The sequence below is a fragment of the Mobula birostris genome, chromosome 8 (assembly GCF_030028105.1).
Source record: "Mobula birostris isolate sMobBir1 chromosome 8, sMobBir1.hap1, whole genome shotgun sequence".
NCBI classification, from domain to species: Eukaryota; Metazoa; Chordata; class Chondrichthyes; order Myliobatiformes; family Myliobatidae; genus Mobula; species Mobula birostris.
The window spans coordinates 143,988,490-144,012,558 of record NC_092377.1 but is presented as its reverse complement, the minus strand read 5'-3'; positions in this window follow the sequence as shown (position 1 = coordinate 144,012,558).

Below are 24,069 nucleotides of genomic sequence, written 5' to 3'. Positions count from 1 at the left end.
AATTCGCGTGTCCTGCTGGTTCCTTTTTAACTACAAGGCTTCAGTAAAAACAACCAACAACAATGTAAGCACAAACTAAGTTTGTTTTTCCTTAACTCTACTACATTTGTTTCATTGGACGGGTAGTAATGGCTGTAATGGAGTGATATGCACCTGCCATCAGATGTCGGAGATCAGGGGTCAGGAGTCCCTACAGACAATGTTTCATGAGGTTTCTGCTGTTTCACCTCATCTGAGACATCGTGATTCAGTTGAAGCAGCAGTTGCACACGCTGACGTGCAGACAGAAGGCAGAGATGGTTCTAAATAGCAGTTTCAGGGAGGTGGTCGCACCAAACTCTAGTGCCTATGCACCTCTCAAGTATACAACTTGGCGTGTTTGAGATCTGGGTTCCTCTCCAGGGGGTAAATGGCAGAGCTTATCAGAACTCTGCAACAATTGCTGAGAGAGTATATAAATTTCAGTTGAGTGATAATGATATGGGATTCTAAAACAGAGAGACAGAGAGGTAATTATGTGGCTCAAAATTAATTCCGGGATGATAAGCTGGTTCCATTATGCCAAGGCCAACGAAGTCTCTGGGTGGTCACTTAACATTATGATAAGGAGGTTGAATCTCCAGAGATCGCAGTGACAGTAGTACGGATCCAAATCTGATATCAGAAGTTGTGGAGAATGAAGGTAAAGTAGAGTTTACAAAATTTGCATCTGAAAGAAAAGACAGAAAGAGAGTGGTTAAGGCATATTCTTTTACAGGTAGACTGTAGTGTGTCCATTTCAAGATAAGGTGTATTAGATGTAAAGCTGGCAAACTTAGAGCCTGGATGAATTCATTGTCTGTGATGTTGTCTCCATGATAGAAATACGGTTGTGAGAGAGACTGGTCTAACAGCTCAACTTTCTGGGATTTCAATATTGCAAAAGTGATAGAAAAAGGAGTAAAAAAGGTGGAGGACTTGCATTACTAATGAGGGAGAATGCCAGAGCTGATATCACAGGGGGCCATACTGGAGGGCTTATCCACTGAGGTAATATGGGTAGATTGAAGAACGACAAAAGCTGCAGTCACTCTGGAGGGGTGTATAATTGGCCTCTCAATAATCACTGGGACCTCTGAACAGATATGAAAGCGGAAGACAGAAAGATCTATATGATCCAATATTGCTACAGTGGATGTCTTTAATGCACCAATATTGACAGGCAATCAGTAAAGGAAGATTCTTATCTGGGTCAGAATCATCAAATCAGATCAAGAGGGTGACTGAGGAGAGAACTGGTATTTTGCATCTCTATTCACAAATGGATAATTCATAGAGGAACATAAGAACAGCATAAGCTACTCCAATAAAAAAAGGAGATTTTTAGCTCAAGAAGTAGATAATGTTGAGTATCTTTGAAGAGCATTCGTATGCATAAATCTCCAGAGATTGATGTGATTTATCCCAATTTAGGGAGAGAGGCAAAGGTGAAGATTGTTGGGACTTTGATGAAGATCTTGTCTACCCACAAAGAAGCAAATAGGTTAAGCCAAGAAACGCGAGGCTGGTGAGCCTTAAATCTGTGGTAGAGAATATTTTCTTCACTTTCGAAGGGATAGGATTAATATGATGGAATTAACAATCAGAATAATATGGTAAGAGGGACAGACTACATGGTTTTCTGCAGGACAAGTTATCGTTCACTAATGGCACATAGCTTTTCAGAATGTGATCAAAGTTGTTGATGACAGTGAAACAGTGGATGTTGTCTACACGGAGTTTAGTAACCTGTTTAAAAGTGTCCTTCCGGTGGGTTGGTCGATATTGGATTCAGAATTGACTGGCCCTTAAATGACAGAGGGTTGTGATTGAAAAGTAATAGTCTCACAGGAAGAGAGTATTCTGTGATGTTCCACAGTGGTTGGTGCTGAGAGCGCAGTTGTATGTGATATAACAAATGGGTTCTCTTGTAAGTTTGTTCATGTCAAAGATACTGAGGAAGCATGAGGTGTGGAGAAGGACATCAAAGGATAGTGCTTGGCACCCATGTCTTTCCTGATTCAGGAATTAATGAAGCAGTTGTACAAAACATTTGTTTGGTACCTGGAACACTAGGTTCCATTATGAAGATGTGGGTATTTTAAACAGGGTGAAGAATAGTTTTACCAGTTTACTGTCTGCGTTAGGTCGCATTAACTCTAAAGGGAGGTTAGATACATGAGAATGATTCTGTTTGGTGTGTCAGAGGCTGCAGGGAGAACTGATCAGAATATATAAAAGTGTACAAGGCATAGATGAGGTCTGCACCCAGTATATTTATTCTATGTTATAAATGTCAAATACTAGAAATTGTAGTTGAAGTTGAAGGGAGGGAATGTATAAAAGCAATTTACTAGGCAATTATTTTTATACATAGAGTGTTAGGTGCCTGGGATGCGCTGACAGAGATAGTAGCGGTGCTTATGCCAACAAATAGCGGAGCACACTCGATAGGCCCAATAGCCTAATGCTGCCCCTGTATCTTATGGTCTTGTGCTGTTATGAACACATGTACTCACAACCGTCTCGCTGGTGCTAAGCCAAGATGAGACGCTTCCTGTGAAAATATCTCAGTCCTCTCGTGTGATGTATTTACTTATTTAGCCATAAAGATAAGCATTATCTACCTTTATTTGTATAGGTATGTCTTTTTTTTAAATGAGGTGCAATACTACATGATGTATGACATATTGGTCACACATGCTGTACACACATCCACAGCGATGAAGTTGTTTGAGATGCTGGTGTTGAAGCATCTTAGTTCCTGACTGAGTGGCGACTTGTATCCGCTCCAATTTGCCCTCCGAAGCAATCACAAACGCTATTTCATTGGATCTGTGCACAACCCAGAAACATCTGGACTGCAAAGATGCATACATATCTTCATCAAATAAAGGTGAGCGTGTAATACCATCATCCACTGAAATTTAATCAGTAAATTGCAATACCTGGGCCTCAATGCCCACTGATACAATTGGATCTTTGATTTCCCCACTTGCAGATCCCAGTCAGTTCAGATTGCCAAAAGCATGTACTGCCCAATCTCCATCGGCACAGAAGCTTCACAGGGACTTGTGTTTAGGCCCCTGCCCTATTCATTTTATACCTATGACTCTGTGACTATGTACAGCTCAAACACTATATACAAGTTTGCTGATGACACCACTGTAGTAGGCCATAGTAAAAAAAATTGTGATGAATCAGCATACAGGGTGGAGAGTGAAAATTTGGCTGAGTGGTTTAATAGCAACAACCGCTAACTTAATTTCAACAAGACCAGAGGACCTCTTCTGGACAAATCATGTAAATATAATGTTAAAGAAAGCATGGCAGTAACTCTTTCTCAGGAGCTTGAGGAGATTCGACATGGCATCAGATGTCTGGAAACCTTATGTAGATTTGTGGTAGAAAGTGTACTACTTGGCTTCAATATGGTCTGTATGAGAATGCCAATGTGCTTGCCTGGAAAATCCCACAAAAGGTAATAGATTTAGCCAGTACATCATGGGCAATTACCCTCCAACCATTGAGCACATTGACATGAAAATCAGAATCAGAATCAGAATCAGGTTTATTATCACCAGCATCTGACGAGAAATTTGTTAACTTAGCAGCAATAGTTTAATGCAATAATAATCCAGCAGAGAGAAAAAAATATAAACTAAAACGTAATAAATAAGTAAATCAGTTAGAGTATATGTATACTGAATAGATATATTTTTTAAAAAATACATGCAGAACAGACGTACTGTATATGTTAAACATGTGAGGCACTGTCCAAAGATTCAATATCCATTTAGGAATCGGATGGCAGAGGGGATGAAGCTGTTCCTGAATCGCTGAGTGTGTGCCTTCAGGCTTCTGTACCTCCTATCTGATGAGAAAATGAGAAAAGTGAGAAAATGGCGTGTCCTGGATGCTGGAGATCCTTAATAATGGGCACTGCCTTTCTGAGACACCACTCCCTGAAGATGTCCTGGGTACTTTTTACGCAAGTATCCAAAATGGAGCTGACTGGATTTACAAACTTCTGCAGCCTCTTTTGGTCCTGTGCAGTAGCCCCTCCATACCAAACAGTGATGCAGCCGATCAGAATGCTCTCCACGGTACAACTGTAGAAGTTTTTGAGTGTATTTGTTGACATGACAAATCCCTTCAAACACCTAATAAAGTAGAACTGCTGTCTTGCCTTCTTTATAACCACATCGATATGTTGGGAGCAGGTTAGATCATCAGAGATCTAGACACCAAGGAACTTGAAACTGCTCACTCTCTCTACTTCTGATCCCTCTGTGAGGACTGGTATGTGTTCTTTCGTCTTTCCCTTCATTAGTAGGCATATCTCACTCCTGTAAGTCCTCCAGTCACCACCTGAGATTCTATCAACAATGGTTGCATCATCAGCAAATTTACAGATGATATTTGAACTATGCCCAGCCACACAGTCATGTGTATAAAGAGAGTAGAGCAGTGGGCTAAGCATACACCTCTGAGGTGCGACAGTGTTGATCGTCAGCGAGGAGGATATGTTATCACCAATCCGCAGATTGTGGTTTTCCTGTTTGGAAGCTGAGGATCCAATTGCAGATGGAGGTACAGGTTCTGCAACTTCTCGATCAGGATTCTGGGAATGATGGTATTAAATGCTGAGCTATAATCGATGAACAGCATCCTGACGTATGTGATTGTGTTGTCCAGGTGGTGCAAAGCCGTGTGGAGAGCCATTGAAGTTGCAGCTGCCGTTGACCTATTGTGGCGATAGGCAAGTTGCAATGGGTCCAGGTCCTTGCTGAGGCAGGAGTTCAGTCTAGCCATGACCAACGTCTCAAAGCATTTCATCACTGTCAATGTGAGTGCTAGTAGTCAAAAGTCATTAAGGTTGCCCACATTATTCTTCTCAGGCACTGGCATCATCAAATATTCTTACCAACCAGACCAGGCTCTTTTCTCACTGCTGCCATCAGGTAGAAGGTATACGTGCCTCAGGACTCGCTCCACCAGGTTCTTGAACACAACATTCTGTTTCTGGTGTTCTCACAACCAAACGTCTCACTTGAAGGACTCTTCATCTTGTTAAGGGATAGGGTATAAAACAATACTATAGACATTACCATTATCCAGAAATTAGAAGTGGATAATATAGAGTCATATTGCTACCAGCAGGGTCAAGTCCAAAAATTGAAAAGAAAGATGTGTGGAGCTTAACTGAAAGTCATTCCAATGCAAAAGGAAATCGTATCACCTTACAAGTATTAGAAGCACTCAATAGGCAATATCGAAGTTGCTGGCTCGGAACTAATGTTGCATTTGTCCGATGACTTTCTGTTCACACCATAAAAAAGTGATTAATATGAAAAGTTTCTAAATAAGTGCTAACATAAAGAAACAGAAAAATGAAAAGGTAAGCGTAAATATAAGTTCGGAATGTGCAAACAAAGACAGATCAGAACCTATAGAATTAGTATCATCTTTTATCTGAAAAGTTGAGCTGCGTTTTCAAACTGACATTTGTAAATTTGAATTTGATTTGCATATTAAACTACAATGAGCCGAACAAATAGATCAGGCACAGATTCTGAAGTTTCCAGAGATATTTTCAATGAAAGGAGATTGGATAGGTGATTGAAAATTGTTTGGAAATTATATACACTGAAGTGCAGTATTATCCTTTTGAGAAAAAAATAACATGCGTTAAATCGAGAAAACGAGGGGTAATATGGCCAGAATGGAAGGTGAATCTATTGGAACATCCTAAGATTTTTCTACACCAGGATCTCTTCATAATGACCCTGCCATAATTCTCCATTCATCAACAGAATGATATTGATGCTAATTAAACCTACTGACATGCAAGTGTCCTTGATTTGACCGTATTATACAAACCAACTGAGAATTATACGCGCACATTATTTTTCAAAGGTCTAGACAATTTCTACTCATTTCACAAAAGAGACGTTTCTTTTTTTGGAGGCTTCCTCATCTCTTGTCCCATATTTCAGCATGCATCTAATACACACTTTCCACATCACCACTGTTCACAATGAAAATTACCACACCACTCCATTTCTGAAACACCTGGTATTAATTATATTTACAATTTCTGGATATCATAGTTTTTTTTTTTTATTTTCCACACCATATACGCGATTATTTGCACATAACCGAAACCTCTGGATATATTTCACACAGCAACAGACGACAAGAACATCAACAGAAAACATCAACTGTCTTTTTATTACCTCGAGCATTTTCTGCATGTTGCTCAAAATTGAAATAATGCCTCAAGCGTTCTTGGTATTAATGAAACTTCAAGATGAAACAGTATTTTTCTGTTAATGAAATATAGCAATTTAGACCGTTGAGCTAAAATCATACATTTGGAGAGAGCTCTTTGTTTGTTGTCAGATTTCATACTCGAGTACGCACGTGAGGGGGAGTTAGGGGCACTTTGGGGTTCTCATGTTTAACTGTCGCTCATTCTTTGGGGCACGTCTCTGTTTTCTTAGGTGATTGCGAAAAAAAAAAGCATTTTCGGATGTATATTGTTTACACTTCTCTGACATTAAATTTGACCTTGGGACCTTTGAAACTTTGAGTGCAGTGTGCTCTGTCTGTTTGCCAATATTGTATGAATTATACAATTTGCTATTGCAATTGACTTTGCCCAGTTGTCAACACCCTGAACTGTTACAGAGCAACAAACCAATCATGTTCTTTTTGAGTATTCACGGCGACTTGCCACATATTTTAGAGAATATAAAGTCACACTCAACGTAAGTCAGCTGCATCTTGTTTTTCTTACAAACAATTAGAAAGAAAATTTTGAGACAGTGACCATTAAATGCTTTTAATATTTCATTCCTTGTATATGAAAATCTCTTGCTACATTCTTCATCGATACAAGAAGGTCTCTACAAAAATCGGTTATCTGTTGAGCTGGCAGGAAAGACCTGCTATCATCGCGTATGCTGAAACATATCATCCATTTTATCATTTCTTCTGCTGTACTGATATGCCAACTCTATACTTCGCAGCTAGCTGTGTTCTGACTAAGGAATTTATTGGTCTAATTTCTAATCCAGACACTAAACCCAAAAGCCCATGTTGGAATATTAAGTTTGGTGTGAAAAGAATGGTGGAATGTAAATTGTGACAAGCTTCAAATGCTAAACTAAAAGATCTGCCTATCCCAGCTCTGCATCCTTTAATAATGATGTAACCCCTGCCCCTGCCCCCATATGATTTCATATTAGAAAAGAAAGTTACTCTGCTGTCCAGACTAAAGTTGATACTTGATCAATATAATAAAATCATGTTGGGTGTTTACAAGATCTTGTGCAGAACTTCCTGAGTTGGCATTGATGCTTCATAGCAGATATGGTTCGTCCGGACACTGGAATCTTTCTACCCTTGGAAAATAAGTTTTGCCCAGCCTTATTCTTTAATCTGTTAAATAGTGGGGCTGCTGCCCACATGCCTAGAATGTTGCTTTATATCGTATTCCTGCATTTGTGCTATTGTAGTTCAAGAAAACAAATAAACATGGAATAAAATCCTGGACACAGCAATAAGAATCTTGAATCTACAAAGTTACTGTTCTACATATTTTTGTAAGTATGTCTGCAAAAGAAGGTTTGTAAGTGGTGGCATGTATGCACTCTGATAATAATTTTTACTTTGAATCTTGAACTTTCCTGTGTTTGAACCTTTGACCATCTCCTCTGTTCAAGTCCTTCATGGTGTTCCATTAGGTCACCCCTCGGCTGCAATGAAAACAATTTTCTTTTCCCTTACTTTTCACCAGAAGATATACTGCACAGTACAGTCAATATCCTGGTGTACCTCTTCTGACACCCCATTCAGTGCCTCCATATACATCTTGTAATCCATCAAGCGTAAATGCACAGAGTGCTCCAAATGTGGCGTACTTACATATACAGCCAGAATATGAATTCCTAACTGTTATACACATTATGCCGTCTGCTACAGGAAAGCATGTTGTTTTCCTTGTTCACCACCTTACTCACAGATTGTCACAAAATCAACTTGCATTGCCACATTTAAGTCCAAGAAAAAAACATTGCGCATAACTATTACAATAAATCGAACTACTGCTGCTGGAAAGAAATGCAAAGTTAAAGTGCTTTTAATGTCAGTGAATTGATGGTTAACTCCCTCACAGAAGCAAGGAATAGAATGTTCTGAAACATATTACCACTCGTTAGCATAAAATCCCATTCATGTACTTGAAGGAAAGACAGCACAATTATTTTTACTTGATGTCTAATTACTTTTTTTTTCTTTGTGAATTTTACAACTTTACATATCTGGCAACAAACAACAATAAAGCTAGTTAAATTAAAAATAAATCCGAACAAGTTAGGAACACCAAAAAGAGAAAATCCGCAAATATTGGAAATCCAGGCAACACGCACAATATACTGGAGGAACTCAGCAGACCGGGCAGCATCGGTGAGAAAAAATACATTCAACATTTGGGGCCGAAACCCTTCGGCAGGACTGCAGAAAAAATAGCTGAAAAGTGGATTTAAAAGGTGCGGGACTGGTAGGAGTACCACCAGGTGATAGATGAAACCTGGGTGGGAAGGATGAAGTAAAGACCTGGAAAGCAGATTGGTGAAAGAGACAGAAGGCCATGGGAGAAAGAAAGAGGGAGAAGTAGCTCCAGAGGGAGACAAAAGGCGGACAAGGGGATGAGATGAGACAGGGAAAAGGGGATAGGAAATGGATTATTGGCGTGGGGTGTGTTGGGGGCATTACCAGAAGTTTGAGAACTATTTTTCATGTCATCACGTTGGAGGTCACCCAAACGAAATATAAGGTATTGTTCCTCCAACCTCATCACGACAGTGGACGAGGAGATAAATGGACATATCAGAACAGGAATGGGAAGCGGAATTAAAGTGGGTGGCACTGGCAGATCTCACCTGTTGTGGGATGCTCCGCATAGCTGGCTCCGAATCTACATTGCGTCTCACCGATGAAGAGGAGGCCACACCTGGAGCACCGAACACAGTAAGTGACCCCAACAGAATCATAGATGAAGGGTCGCCTCACCTGGACGGACTGTTTCGGGCTCTGGATGGTGGTGAAGGAGGAGATGTAGGGGCAGGTATAGCACTTCTTCCACTTGAAAGGATAAGTGCCAGGAGGTAGGTTAGTGGGACTGACAATAGACAATGGTGAGGTGTAGGGAGAGATCACTGTTTAAAGCAGAACATGGGGGTTTTAAAAAGACATGCTTGGTGGTGGGATCCCATTGAAGGTGGTAGAAGTTTCAGATAATTATCTGCTGGATGCGGAGGCTGGTGGGGTGGTAGGTGAGCCCAAGAAAATCCCTATCTCTGGTAAATTGGGAGGATGGGGTAGGAGCAAACATGCGTGAAATGGAAGAGATTCTGTTGAAGGCAGTGTTGATGGTGGAGGAAGGGAAACACCTTACTTTGAAAAAGGAGAAACCTTTGTGTTTGCATCTAATAGGTTGTGATGCATATTGAAAAAACATGCGGAGTACATTCACTCACAACATACAATAAGAGCCAACCTCAGCATTCGATAATTTCTGGTAGATCAGCCACGTCTAGAAAAGTAGTGGAAATTGTTTAATCTTGACACTGGTCCCAGCACAGGATCATAATTAACATTAATTTAACTGTAATGGAAAGAACCACATCAATCATTAGGCAATGCACACAAAATGCTGGAAGAACTCAGCAGGCCAGGCAGAATTGTCCAAACTGAGAGATAAATATGAATTAATTGGTTCTGTCACAACCAGGGATTCGGCAACGCAGCAGATACGGCAATTGCGCTCGTGAATATGCACGTATCAGCTAATTATAATATCATTGTGGTAGCTTTGAACTCCATTCATTCCGTCCTATTGTGTCGAAACTTGGACACAGAACAGCAACGCCTTTGGATCGGGAGTACAGAGCGTCGTGGGAGCTGAATTCTGAAGGAAGGCAGTTTTTTTTAAAAACTTCTTCGAGTGCAAGAAGGGCGAGAATGCGCAGGCGCGTGACGTCAGCAGGCCCGCACGGAGAGTTTAAAAAGGAGACCACCCTATACAGCGGACAGCGGAGTGATTGGTAGCAGAGTGTCGGGCTTTGGCTTCAACGGGCTTCGGCGGTAAACGGGAAGAGGCGAGAGCGAAGCGCCAACTCTTTTTTTTTTTGCTTCACCCTCCCCCACCCCTTTCACGAATCGGCCCGGACAGCCAGGAACAGCAGGGCTCTCACAGCTAACGGTACGAGCTAACGAATTAAAAAGTTCGTCTGTTTGGCGAGGTAAGTAGGTAAGTGCACTTATTTTTCCTGTTTCATTCCTGTAGAATTAGATAGCATGCCTGCAGGGTTAGTGTTTTGTTCAGGGCGTCAGATGTGGGAATCTTGGAAGACTTCCAGCCTCCCTGATGGCCGCATCTGCGCCAGGTGCACCGAGATGAAGCTCCTCAGAGACCGTGTTAGGGATCTGGAGCTGCAGCTTGATGACCTACTGCTTATCAGGGAAAGTGAAGAGGTGATAGACAGGAGCTACAGGAAGGTAGTCATCCCTAGGCTACAGGGGTCAGAAAACTGGGTCACTGTCAAGAGACGGAAGGAATATGCCCGGATAGTGGAGAGCACCCATGTGGCTGTCCCCACAGCAACAAATATCTTCTTCTGGATGCTGTTGAGGGGGATGACCTGACGGGGGACGCCCACGGTGACCGGGTCTCTGGCACTGAGCCTGGCGCTGTTGTGCAGGAGAGAAGGAGGGAGAAGAGAAATGCAGTAGTCGTGGGAGATTCCATTGTCAGGGGAACAGACAGGAGATTCTGTGAACCTGACAGAGATACCCGCATGGTGTGTTGCCTCCCAGGTGCCAGGGTACGGAATGTCTCGGATCGGGTCCTGAATATTTTAAAGGGGGAGGGTGAGCAGCCAGTTGTCTTGGTACATGTTGGTACCAATGACATAGATAGGACAAAGGAGGAGGTCCTGAAGAATGATTTCCAGGAGTTAGGAAGGAAGCTGAGAAGCAGGACCTCCAGGGTAGTAATCTCGGGATTGCTACCTGTGCCACGTGTTAGCGAGGGCAAGAGTAGTCGGATCAGGCAGATGAATGCGTGGCTGAGAAACTGGTGTAGGGGGCAGGGCTTCAGATTCTTGGATAATTGGGATCTCTTCTGGGGGAAGTATGACCTGTTCAAAAAGAACAGGTTACACCTGAACCCGAAGGGGACCAATATCCTGGTGGGAAAGTTTCATAGAGCTGTTAGGGAGGGTTTAAACTAATTTGGCAGGGGGATAGGAACCGGAATGATAGAGCGGAGGAAGGGGAAAACAGAAATAAATCTAAGATAGTGAGCAGTAAAGATGTTAGGAAAGAAAGTCAGGTGATGGGGCAAATTTGTAGCCATTGGGATGAGTTGCAGTGCAATAAAGTTGCAGTGAAATCAAAGCAAAAAGCATCAAGTACTGGTCTTAAGGTGTTGTACTTAAATGCACGCAGCATAAGGAATAAGGTGGATGATATTATTTTACAGCTACAGATTGGCAGTTATGATATTGTGACCATCACTGAGAGCTGGCTAAAGGATGCATGTCTCTGGGACCTGAACGTCCAAGGACACACGGTGTATCGGAAGGATAGGAAGGTACGCAGAGGGGGAGGCGTGGCTTTATTGGTAAGAAATGATATTAAATCATTAGAAAGAGGTGATGTCGGATCGGAAGGTGCAGAATCTTTATGGGTTGAGCTAAGAAATAGCAGGGGTAAAAGGACCCTGATGGCAGTTATTTATAGGCCTCCAAACAGCTGCAGGGATGTGGACTACAAATTACAACTGGAAATAGAAAAGGCTTGTCAGAAGGGCAGTGTTATGATAATTGTGGGGGGATTTTAACATGCGAGTAGATTGGGAAAATCAAGTCGGCACTGGATCTCAAGAGAGGGAATTGTAGAATGTCTGTGAGATGGCTTTTTAGAACAGCTTGTTGTTGAGCCTACTAGGGGATCGGTGTACTGGATTGGGTATTGTGTAATGAACCGGAGGTGATTGGAGAGATTGAGGTGAAGGAACCCTTAGGAGACAGTGATCATAACATGATTGAGTTCACTGTGAAATTGGAAAAAGAGAAGCCGAAACCTGATATGTCGGTATTTCAGTGGAGTAAAGGAAATTACAGTGGCATGAGAGAGGAACTGGCCAAAGTTGACTGGAAAGAAACACTGGCGGGAAAGACAGCAGAGCAGCAGTAGCTGGAGTTTATGCGAGAAATGAGGAATGTGCAAGACAGGTATATTGCAAAAAAGAAGTTATTTTCGAGTGGAAAAAGGATGCAACCGTGGTTGACAAGATAAGTCAAAGCCAAAGTTAAAGCAAAAGAGAGGGCATACAAGGAAGCAAAAAATAGCGGGAAGAGAGAGGATGGGAAGTTTTTAAAACCTTACAAAAGGAAACCAAGAAGGTCATTAAGAGAGAAAAGATTAACTATGAAAGGAAGCTAGCATATAATATCGAAAAGTATACTAAAAGCTTTTTCAAGTATATAAAGAGTAAAAGACAGGTGAGAGTAGATATAGGACCGATAGAAAATGATGCTGGAGAAATTGTAATGGGAGATAAGGAGATGGCAGAGGAACTGAACAAGTATTTTGCATCAGTCTTCACTGAGGAAGACAGCAGTATACCGGTCAGTCAAGGGTGGCAGGGAGGAGAAGTGTGCGCAGTCACAATTACGACAGAGAAAGTACTCAGAAAGCTAAATAGGCTAAAGGTAGATAAATCTCCTGGACCAGATGGAATGCACCCTCGTGTTCTGAAGGAAGTAGCTGTGGAGATTGCGGAGGCATTAGCGATGATCTTTCAAAAGTCGATAGATTCTGGCATGGTTCCGGAGGACTGGATGATTGCAAATGTCACTCCGCTATTTAAGAAGGGGGCAAGGAAGCAAAAAGGAAATTATAGACCTGTTAGCTTGACATCCGTGGTTGGGAATTTGTTGGAGTCGATTGTCAAGGATGAGGTTACAGAGCACCTGGAGGCATATAACAAGATAGGCAGAACTCAGCATAGATTCCTTAAAGGAAAATCCTGCCTGACAAAGCTGTTACAATTTTTAGAGGAAATTACCAGTAGGCTAGACAAGGGAGATGGAGGGGATGTTGTATATTTGGATGTTCAGAAGGCCTTTGACAAGGTGCCACACATGAGGCTACTTAACAAGATAAGAGCCCATGGAATTACGGGAAAGTTACATACGTAGATAGAGCATTAGCTGATTGGCAGGAAACAGAGTGGGAATAAAAGGGTCCTATTCTGGTTGGTTGCCGGTTACCAGTGGTGTTCCGCAGGGATCAGTGTTGGGGCCGCTTCTTTTTACATTGTACATCAACGATTTAGATTATGGAATAGATGGCTTTGTGGCTAAGTTTGCTGACGATACGAAGATAGGTGGAGGGGCTGAGGAAACGGAGAGTCTGCAGAGAGACTTGGATGGATTGGAAGAATGGGCAGAGAAGTGGCAAATGAAGTACAATTTTGGAAAGTGTATGGTTTTGCACTTTGGCAGAAAAAATAAACGGGCAGACTATTATTTAAATGGGGAAAGAATTCAAAGTTCTGAGATGCAACGGGACTTGGGAGTCCTCGTACAGGATACCCTTAAAGTTAACCTCCAGGTTGAGTCAGTAGTGAAGAAGGGGAATGCAATGTTGGCATTCAATTCTAGAGGAATAGAGTGCAGGAGCAGGGATGTGATGTTGAGGCTCTATAAGGCGCTGGTGAGACCTCACTTGGAGTACTGTGGGCAGTTTTGGTCTCCTTATTTAAGAAAGGATGTGCTAACGTTGGAGAGGGTACAGAGAAGATTCACGAGAATGATTCCGGGAATGAGAGGGTTAACATATGAGGAACGTTTGTCCGTTCTTGGACTGTATTCCTTGGAGTTTAAAAGAATGAGGGGAGACCTCATGGAAACATTTCGAATGTTAAAAGGCATAGACAGAGTGGATGTGGCAAAGTTGTTTCCCATGATGGCGGAGTCTAGTACGAGAGGGCGTGACTTAAGGATTGAAGGGCGCCCTTTCAGAATAGAAATGCGAAGAATTTTTTTTAGTCAGAGGGTGGTGAATCTATGGAATTTGTTGCCACGGGCAGCAGTGGAGGCCAAGTCATTAGGTGTATTTAAGGCAGAGATTGATAGGTATCTGAGTAGCCAGGGCATCAAATGTTATGGTGAGAAGGCAGGGGTGTGGGACTAAATAGGAGAAAATGGATCAGCTCATGATAAAATGGCGGAGCAGGCTCGATGGGCCGAATGGCCTACTGCTGCTCCTTGGTCTTATGGCCTTATGGCCTTGCTGCCTGCATTCCCCTCGCCTGAGAAATTGGAGAGCCAGGTCAACCGACTCTGAAGAATAGCAGTATTCGTTTTATTCTTAGCTGTGCTTTTCTGCCGCAGTGAGAAGCTTAGTTCACCATTTAGAAGTTTTAGCTAACGGTCCTATTTGGTCTTGGGTTTCTTGTTTTTTTTTTCCCCCCCTTTAACACTGTTCTCATTAAGTCTGTGTAATATCCACCCGTTTCAGTCTCTCACTCCGCACTTGGGTCACGTCCGAACCTGGTGACAGCAAATCTCGACCACGCAGAGATGGACCCAGATTCATTGGCCAGAGTGATTCATCCAGGCAACAATGTTCCGTTGGAATTTCTATGCATAAATTCTTCTTTCTGTCTCCAGCGTGAAGGATCTTGCCATGGAATGGACTCAGCAAAGTTTGAACAATGACGTCTTGACAGTCGTGGCCTGACGAGAGAGCGCCTTCTATTCTCAGTGCATGTCCTGCCTTACATTCCGGGAGTCCCGGGTCTACATACCGAGTTCCTCAGTCGACATTGAGTTTCTCCGGCATCCATTCCAAGCTTTACAAGTACCTACGTTCCCAGCAATGTGGTCTCGTGACTTAATTCTAAATAATAAATGAGCGCTTCAAGTAAGCTTTTCAATTGATTCAACATTCAAGTTAAGTGTAAATTCTGGAACAGCCCTACTCCAAAAGCTGATCCCTGGCTGGAGTGTCCAAATACATAAGGAAGTAACCCATCATGAATATTTTAACCCCTTGATGAAAGTCATGGTACAGAATGGAAAAAAAAAATAGAACTTTCATGTAGCAAATTAAACAGATCTACGGAGAACCACCTAGCTCAGTGATGAAAGGAAACTCTCTATGCTGTTTTGATCTGTGAAATTATGAGTATATCCTAATTGTCTCTGGAAATATTCTGGAAAATAAAACACTGAACAATATTTGAAATAGTTCCTTCTCTAGGTTTCAAGTTTCATGATTTCAACGTTCATGGCTTCAATGCTTCCCAAGGACTTTTCTATATGTCCCAGAGTTTTTAATTTTTCTGAATGTGTCCAATGCTTATTCAACGTATTTAGGGTTTTTTAATGTCCTCCCAATCTCGGACACCCAAGCCTCCCTCTTGGTCATGTTTGAGGTTTCTTGATCTCAGTGTTGGGGTTCACAGCTCTCAGCTTCTCTGGTTCCCCAAGTCTCCCTCCCTCTTGAGTTCCCCTTTCCTCCCTCTCAAGTTCCACGTGTCTCAACTCTTCCCTGGATCTTGAGATTTCAGATCTTCCAGGGCCATCTAGTGCCAGGAAGGGATGGTCCTGCAGTGATTTCTTCAGGGCTGTGCAGGGCATCAGAGAGCTTTTGGGTTCAAACGTGTTTAGAGCACCTGAAATGGTTAATTTTTCCTCAATAGTTATGAATGGTTTCGGAGTTTATTGTATTTTTCTTGAGCGATTCGCTCTTTGTAAAGTGGTTTCCTGGTGCTTTATGTGTAAGTTTAAGTTTATTTTGATAAATTCAGATTCTGTGTCAGTTTTCTTGTCGAAGGAGATGCCGGATTAGCTCTAATCAGAGGATCCTCATTTTCAGAATGATTTGTCTCATGGTGTCAGTTGTTCAAGCTACCTCTGCCTGTGCTCTTGTCTCTACATGGAAGGCTTTGGCTCCAATATTGGAAGTACACACCATGGCACTTACCTAGCAGTACCACTGAAGGACATTTGAACAAATCCGTCTTTCGGGACTTCCAGAGGACACAGATCTGTGCTGCCTCAGGGGCTGGGAGGGCGTGGCTGTCACAACCACGGATTTGGCAGCGCAGCAGATACGGCAATTGCTCTTGTGAATATGAACGTATCAACTAATTATTATTTAATTCTGACAACATTTAACTCCATTCGTCGTATTGTATCGAGACTTGGGCACGGACACAGTAAAACTTTGACGCCTGCATTCCACATTGCCTGAGAGATTGGACAGTCAGTTCAATTGACTCTGAAGGTTGGTGGTATTCGTTTTATTCTCAGTGGTTCTTTTCAGCGCACTTTAAGGTTCGCTCACCGTTTGAGGGTTTTAGGTAACCGTCCTGTTTGACCTGGACTTCATTGTTTTCTTTTCCCTTTAACACTGTTTGCATTCAATATCAACCCGATTCAGTCTCTCACTCGCAATCGGGCGATGCCTGCACCTGGTGACATTTCAGTGGAGCGCAAGATGCTATTTGCTCCATTTATGTTGATGTACACTCTACTTGCTCTGTCACAGATGCGTAGATTTGTGGCCTGTTCGGAACCCGTACTCAACGATATGAGAGAGCACAGCATTCATTCTCTGGGTAACACTAGAACAGTTTAGCTGCATGGCTATCAGCCAGGAAAACGCGTGCTGCATTTCAGATCATCATCATCATCATCTGGTGCCATGCCCAGTCTGAGCTTTGACTGCCATGGTCCACACAATCCTGTTTCGGGTCAAGTGGATCAATTCATTGGTGTTCATTTCCATTTCTCTGGCTGCTGTCTCCATCATCATTGGTCTTTGTCTTCCTCTTGCTTTCATCCCTTCAATCTTTCCCATAATTACCGTGCATTCCAAGTCCTCTTTCCTAATCACATGTCCAATGAAGTTAGGTTGACTTTTCATGATCTTATACATTACTTCTATTTTTTGTGTTTGCTCTGTTGATGACATCCTTTTTAGGTATTCGTTTCTTAAATTATATTCTCTGCATCCTCCTCAAAAACCACATCTCTGCTGCTTCAAATCGTTTCCTCGTCTTAGTAGATGTTGTCCAACTTTCTGAGCCATATAACATAACCGGATAAACGTAACATTTCAGTACTCTGAGGCGGGTTGTCATGCCTAGTTTAGTGTTGGTCAATGTACTCTTCATTCTCGTAAAGGTATTTTTGCCATCCCTATTCTTATTTTGAAGTCCATGTCGCACCTGCCATCTCATGTCACTCAACTTCCTAAGTGACAAAAGTTTTGTATGTTTTCCCCGTTTATTCTCAGCCTGCAGATAGGCTTATCCTTCTTCTTGGATATCACCATACATTCTGTCTTTTTGCAAATGATAAATAAACGCCTTTTTGCACTTCGTCAACAACGATATCAATTAAGTTTTGTATTCCTTCTTCCGTACTTGCAATTAATTTCTGCATATCTGAAATTATTGATGTTTTCACTGCCTAATTTGATTCCCAAGGTGTCTATTATTTTGTGTAATATTGTTTCACTATACAAATTATATAAATCAGAGGATAAAACGCACCCTTGCCTAACGCCTCTCTTCATGTTCATAAACCAACTCGCTTTTCCATCTATTCTTACAGCGGCAGTCTGTTCCCAGTGCATATTTCTGATTAGGCAGAAGTCTTTCGAATCTAGATATAGAGTTTTCTGTAATATTTGAAATAACTTGTTGTGCTTCACTTTATCAAATGCTTCAAGACCTTCCTGAAGATGCTTCGCTCAGTAGGGTTGATTCTGGTCAGCAGGGGATCCCCGACCATCATCAAGCTACTGCTCATAAAATTCAAGTAACACAAAAGAAAACTATTGCCACTTGGAATGTAAAACCCTATATCAAGCAGGAAGATTCGACAATGTGATAAATGAAATGGAAAAACTAAAGATTAACATCGTGGGAATTAGCGAAGTTTGTTGGATACGTGCTGGAACATGTCAGAATGGAAATAAAACTTTAATTTATTCTTGTGGGACATCCAATACTAATAGGGTAGGAATTCTTTTGGATTAAAACAAGGCAAAAAGTGGTTTGGGACATTGGGCAATATCAGAAAGAGTGCTCCTTGTTAGATTCAGAGGACAACCATTTGATTTAGCAATTAGACAGGTATATGCACCAACAACAGATGGAACAAATGAGGATATAGATAAATTCTATGAAGAGCTTGAACAAGCAAAGAATGGATGCAAATCTCAAGATATTGTTATTGTCATGGGAGATCTATATGCTAAAATATTTAAGATCACCACAGTCAATTGAAGCCCCTTCATTAGTAAAGCAAAAGCAATAAATTCAAATAGTGGAACTATTTTCAAAAGACGTAAACATAATCTTTGGTCTAGATAAATGCCGAATATCAACATTTATTTAGGAGCAATGGAGATAATAGAACAACAAGCAGAGCAGCAGAATACAGTACAACCGAGAGATGAATTTGAAACACATGATATCTGGGATATCCAGATGCAATGAATATAAATCAGAGTGTGATAAAGAAAAAGTCTTTGACAGAATTTATTTCAAGGCTTAATGAAATCAGGTAAGCAGAGCTCAACATTAATGGTATTACAAAAAAATAGATACTTTACACTTTTTCTACTCTATATCAACACATGCTTTGGGCATAATATCTTGGTCTGAAACTGATTTGGAACATTTGCAATGAAAAATAAGAACTGAAATGATGAATTTCAGGACACATTATGTACACGCGTATGCTCTCAGATTAACAATACCTTGGAGAGGAAGAGGAGTAGTAGACATTAAAAATCTACACAACAGTCATATTAAACTTCTAAGGATATTTTAATCAACAAAAACTGGATTCAGCACTCCATGTGAAGAAATGCAATTCTGATAAGTGTACAGTTCTAAACTTAAATGAGAACACTACCCAGAAAAATGAAGAAACTATCACTATTGAAGGAAACATTCAGCAATGGAAGAGCATGACCCTCCACGGAAGACATCTGCACAATCTGAGCAGACCAGATGTTGACAAGAAAGCGCAGAGTGCCTGGCTCAGTGGTGGAGACCTCTTCCAAGGGACAGAAAGTTCATTGTGGCAATACAGGACCAGTTAGCATAAAGAAAATCAAAAATACAGAATAAAAGACCCACAAATTCAAGATGATCAATGTAGAATATTACCTCATGCCTAATTGATTATTACAGATAGGACAAGTCATAATAACCATCGGGAGATAATAAATCACATAAACAAACAAAAACAACTTATTTAATAGATATAACCGCTACAAGCATACACTACTTCTAGAAATCAGTAAGGGGAAAAAACACCAGAAATATACTGAAATAAAAGATGAATTTGAAAGTCTTTGGAACATGAGCAGGGTATGCATTGTTGAAAATGTAATATTGCAACTGGTATCATCCCAAAGGCAGTACACAACAGTATTAAGCATTTAGAGTGACTCAGGAATTCTCTGTAAATCTTCTGAAAGCCACAATCGTAAACACCACTAGAATACTGCAAAATTTACCTGCAATTAAGAAATGAGTGTGCTTGGTTGTGTCTGTAATTCAGGCTTTATCAGCTTAAGCTGAGAAAAAAGATATATAACAATAATAGATGTTAATAATATTAGATATCAACAGGGAAGCACTGAACACCTGTTGGATACTTCTTTCCAGAAACAGGAGTAGTTCAGTGTGGCAATGCAGGACAAGGTAGTTAACACAAAGGTATCAAAAATACATAATAAAAAAAAACAACAAATTAAAGATGATAAACTCAGAAAATACCAAGAGAAAACAGGAACAATCCAACACATTACAGGATCCTGCAGCAGTTACACGGAGACAATCAAGAACTAAAAAGTCATTTACCAGAATCTTGCTTTAAAATACTAACTCAGAAAAGGTACCCTACCTCACTATAAATAAAAACTCAGGAAACGACAACCTACCTTAACAAACCTGACCCTGTTTTAGAGGCAGAATGCTACAAATTATATTACAAACAATCCATTATTACAGATTAAATAATAGTATAGTCATAGTCATAGTCATAATTTATTGATCCCGGGGGAAATTACTTTTCGTTACAGTTACATCATAATTAATAAATAGTAATAGAACCATAAATAGTTAAATAGTAATATGTAAATTATGCCAGTAAATTATGAAATAAGTCCAGGACCAGCCTATTGGATCAGGGTGTCTAAGGGAAGAGTTTTAAATTTTGATGGCCACAGGCAGGAATGACTTCCTATGACGCTCCGTGCTTCATCTCGGTGGAATGAGTCTCTGGCTGAATGTACTCCTGTGCCCACCCAGTACATTATGTAGTGAATGGGAGATATTGACCAAGGTGGCATGCAACTTAGACAGCATCCTCTTTTCAGGCACCACCGTGAGAGAGTCCAGTTCCATCCCCACAACATCACTGGCCTTACGAATGAGTTTGTCGATTCTGTTGGTGTCTGCTACCCTAGCCTGCTGCCCCAGCACACAACATCAAACATGATAGCACTGGCAACCACAGACTCGTAGAACATCCTCAGCATCGTCCGGCAGATGTTAAAGGACCTCAGTCTCCTCAGGAAATAGAGATGGCTCTGACCCTTCTTGTAGGCAGCCTCAGTGTTCTTTGACCAGTTCAGTTTATTGTCAATTCGTATCCCCAGGTATTTGTAATCCTCCACCATGTCCACGCTAACCCCTTGGATGGGAACAGTTGTCGCCAGTACCTTAGCTCTCCTGAGGTCTACCACCAGCTCCTTACTCTTTTTCACATTAAGCTGCAGATAATTTTGCTCACACCATGTGACAAAGTTTCCTACCATAGGCCTGTACTCAGCCTCGTCTCCCTTGCTGATGCATCCAACTATGGCAGAGTCATCCGAATACTTCTGAAGATGACCGGACTCTGCGCAGGTGTTAATGGTGAAGAGAAAGGGAGACAAGACAGTCCCCTGTGGAGCGCCAGTGCTGCTGATCACTCTGTCCAGTAATAACAATCCAGATAAAATATCACAAGATAAGCAAGTAAAAGCAACTTACTTAATAGATATAACCATTCCAAATATACAACATATAGAAACCAACAGGTGAAAAACACCAGAAATAGGCTGAATTATAAGAGAAAGTAGAAGGACTTTGGAACATGAACAGGGTAAATATTGTCTCAATAGTATTATGTAGAACTGGCATCATTGCAAAGGCACTGCACAATAACATTAAACAATTAGTGATATACATCAATATTTATATAAAACTTTAGAAAGCCACAAAACTAAATACCACTACAATAGACCGAAATTTCCTCACAATTGGGAAATGAGTGTTTTTGGCTCTGCCTGTACATCAGGTTTTACCAGCTTGAGCAGAAAGTAAATAAAAATAAAAATAAATAACAATAAATATGTAAGTAAATAAATGTTTTAGCAATACATATCGAGAACATGAGAGGAAAAGAGGAAGAGACATCAAATATATCTCCATAGGTTTTGGAAACTATTCAGTGGTTTAATGACTGAACTTGAGTGAAGTTATCCCCTCTGGTTGAAGAGCCTCATGGTTGAGGGGTAATAACTATTCCTGAACCTGGTCTTTCAGGTTCTGAGGCTCCTGTACCTTCTTCCTGGTGGCATCAGTGTGAAGGCTGCAGGGCCTAGATGGTGGCAGTCCTTGATGATGGATGCTGCTTTCCTGCGATGGTGATACATACAGATATGTTGAATGGTGATGAGGGTTTTACCCTTGATGGAAAGGACCAAATCGACTAAATTTCATAGGTTTTTCGATAGGTGCATTGATGTTTCCATACCAGACCATGATGTTACCAGTCGGTATACTCTCCACCACAGATCTTTGGATGTTTTTCAAAGTTATAATTGACAAACTTTCATAAACTACGAAAAAGTAGAGGCATTGTCTTGGTTTCTTGGCAATTACACTTATGTGCTAGATCCACGACAGATCTCTGAAATGATAACACTGAGGAATTTAAAGTTACTGGCTCTCTGCACCTCAATCTTGCTCACACTGAGCAATAAGTTGTTGCCGTGGTGCCTCGCAGTCACATTTACAATCTCCCTCCTATATGGCGATTCGTATCCACTTTTCATTCGGCCAGCAAAAGTAGAGTCATAGGCAAACTTAACTACGGCATCGGAGCTGTAGTTAGCCTCATTGTCAAAAGCATACAGCAAACAGGGCAGGATCTAAGCACACAGCTTTGTGATTCACCTATGTTGAGAGAGATTGTGCAGGAAACATTGTTGACAATCTGACTGCCTGGTGCCTGCAAATGAAGAAATCAAGAATCCATTTGCAGAAGGGGACATAGAGCCGAGGACTTGAAGCTTATTGATTAGTTTGAGGGGATCATAGTGTGTTGAACTGCAGTAAATGAACAGCATCATGATGTATGTAACTTCGCTCTCCAGATGTTCGAGGATTGAGTGAAGAACAAAATAAATGGCATCTGCTGCTGACCTGTTGTGATGACAGGCTTATTGGAGTAGATCCAAGTCAGTTCACAGGAAGGATTTGATACTGGGTGATTCATCTCCAGCCTCACAAAGCACTTTCCCAAAGTGGATAATAGACAGACTGGACGATATTCATTGAGGCAGATTACTACATTCTTCTTAGGCACCCGTATAATTGAAGGTTGTTTGAGGCACGTGGTACTTCAGGCCAAAGCAAGAAGTTAAAGATATCAATGAAAACACCCGCCAGATTTTAGCACAGGTCTTAGGCAGTCTGCCAACCAAGTACAACATCCAGGCCAGATGTTTTCCGTGGATTCACCCTTCTGAAGGATGCTCTAATGTCAGCCTCAGAGACTCAATCCACTGAATCATTTAGGGGTCTGAGAGTACATGAAAGTGCCTCCATTTTCAGATGTACAAAGCAAGCATAGCAGGTATTAAGTTCACCTAGGAGCGCAGCCTTTCTGTCACCTATAGTATGTCACTTGCTTTCACATGTTCGGAAGTGACAGTATTCAAACCCTGTCACAAATTCCATGGCAGTATTTTATAGATACACAGCAGAAAGTTAATCCTACTTGTCTCCATTTCCTTTCACCCTACACTGAATCATGTACACGTAGCTTGTGTAAGAGGAAAGATACATTGTTAATGTTTTGAGGATACGTATTCCGAAATTCTTGGTGATGTTGAAATTCAAAGTCTAATACTTCCTGATAGAAAGGTATAAGTCACCTGGTAATAATAGTATAATCATTGTTCGGACTGACTGATACATTTTGTGAGGTCCAATGACATTGAAACACATTAATTGTCAGGCAATGGGAAGTGTGGAGGAACAATGACTCCTTGTTTTGAATTCCCAATGTCCTGAAGTTCGCAGTAGTGCTGGATGTTTGTTTACAGTCTGGTACCACACAGTGGAAAAAATATAAATGCACTGGAGGGAATGAAGATGAGCCTCACCATGATGTTACATGTGTTGGAGTATTTCTGTTGTAACAGAGGGTATACAGGCGGTACTTATTTTCCTTGCAGCACAGTAGTGTTAGAGGGAACATGACGGAATTGTCATTAATATGAATCTTGCTGATGAGATCTTCCATCCATGCCAACCAGAGGTTCTGCAGATTCTGTTAAGAGTCTGCAACCACGGAACGCACGATTAATGTGATAAGTCCTGAGGAACAGTTATATCATCTGGAATGTATGGATTGAACTAGTTCAGTGTGGGGCAGGGGAGCCATCACAACACATATTGTAGCTTAATATAACATCTTTTGGAAGAATCAGTCTCTGCTTCAGACCATGTTATCAGCACTGTATTCACGGCTCACATCTGCCTTCCAGTTGACAGCATTGGAATAGCAGTTGGATTCACAAAGACAATATTTTAGATTAATTACTATCAATTTCCCAAATGACCAAGTTAGGATAGTGATATGAATGAACATCTAAATGCCTGTA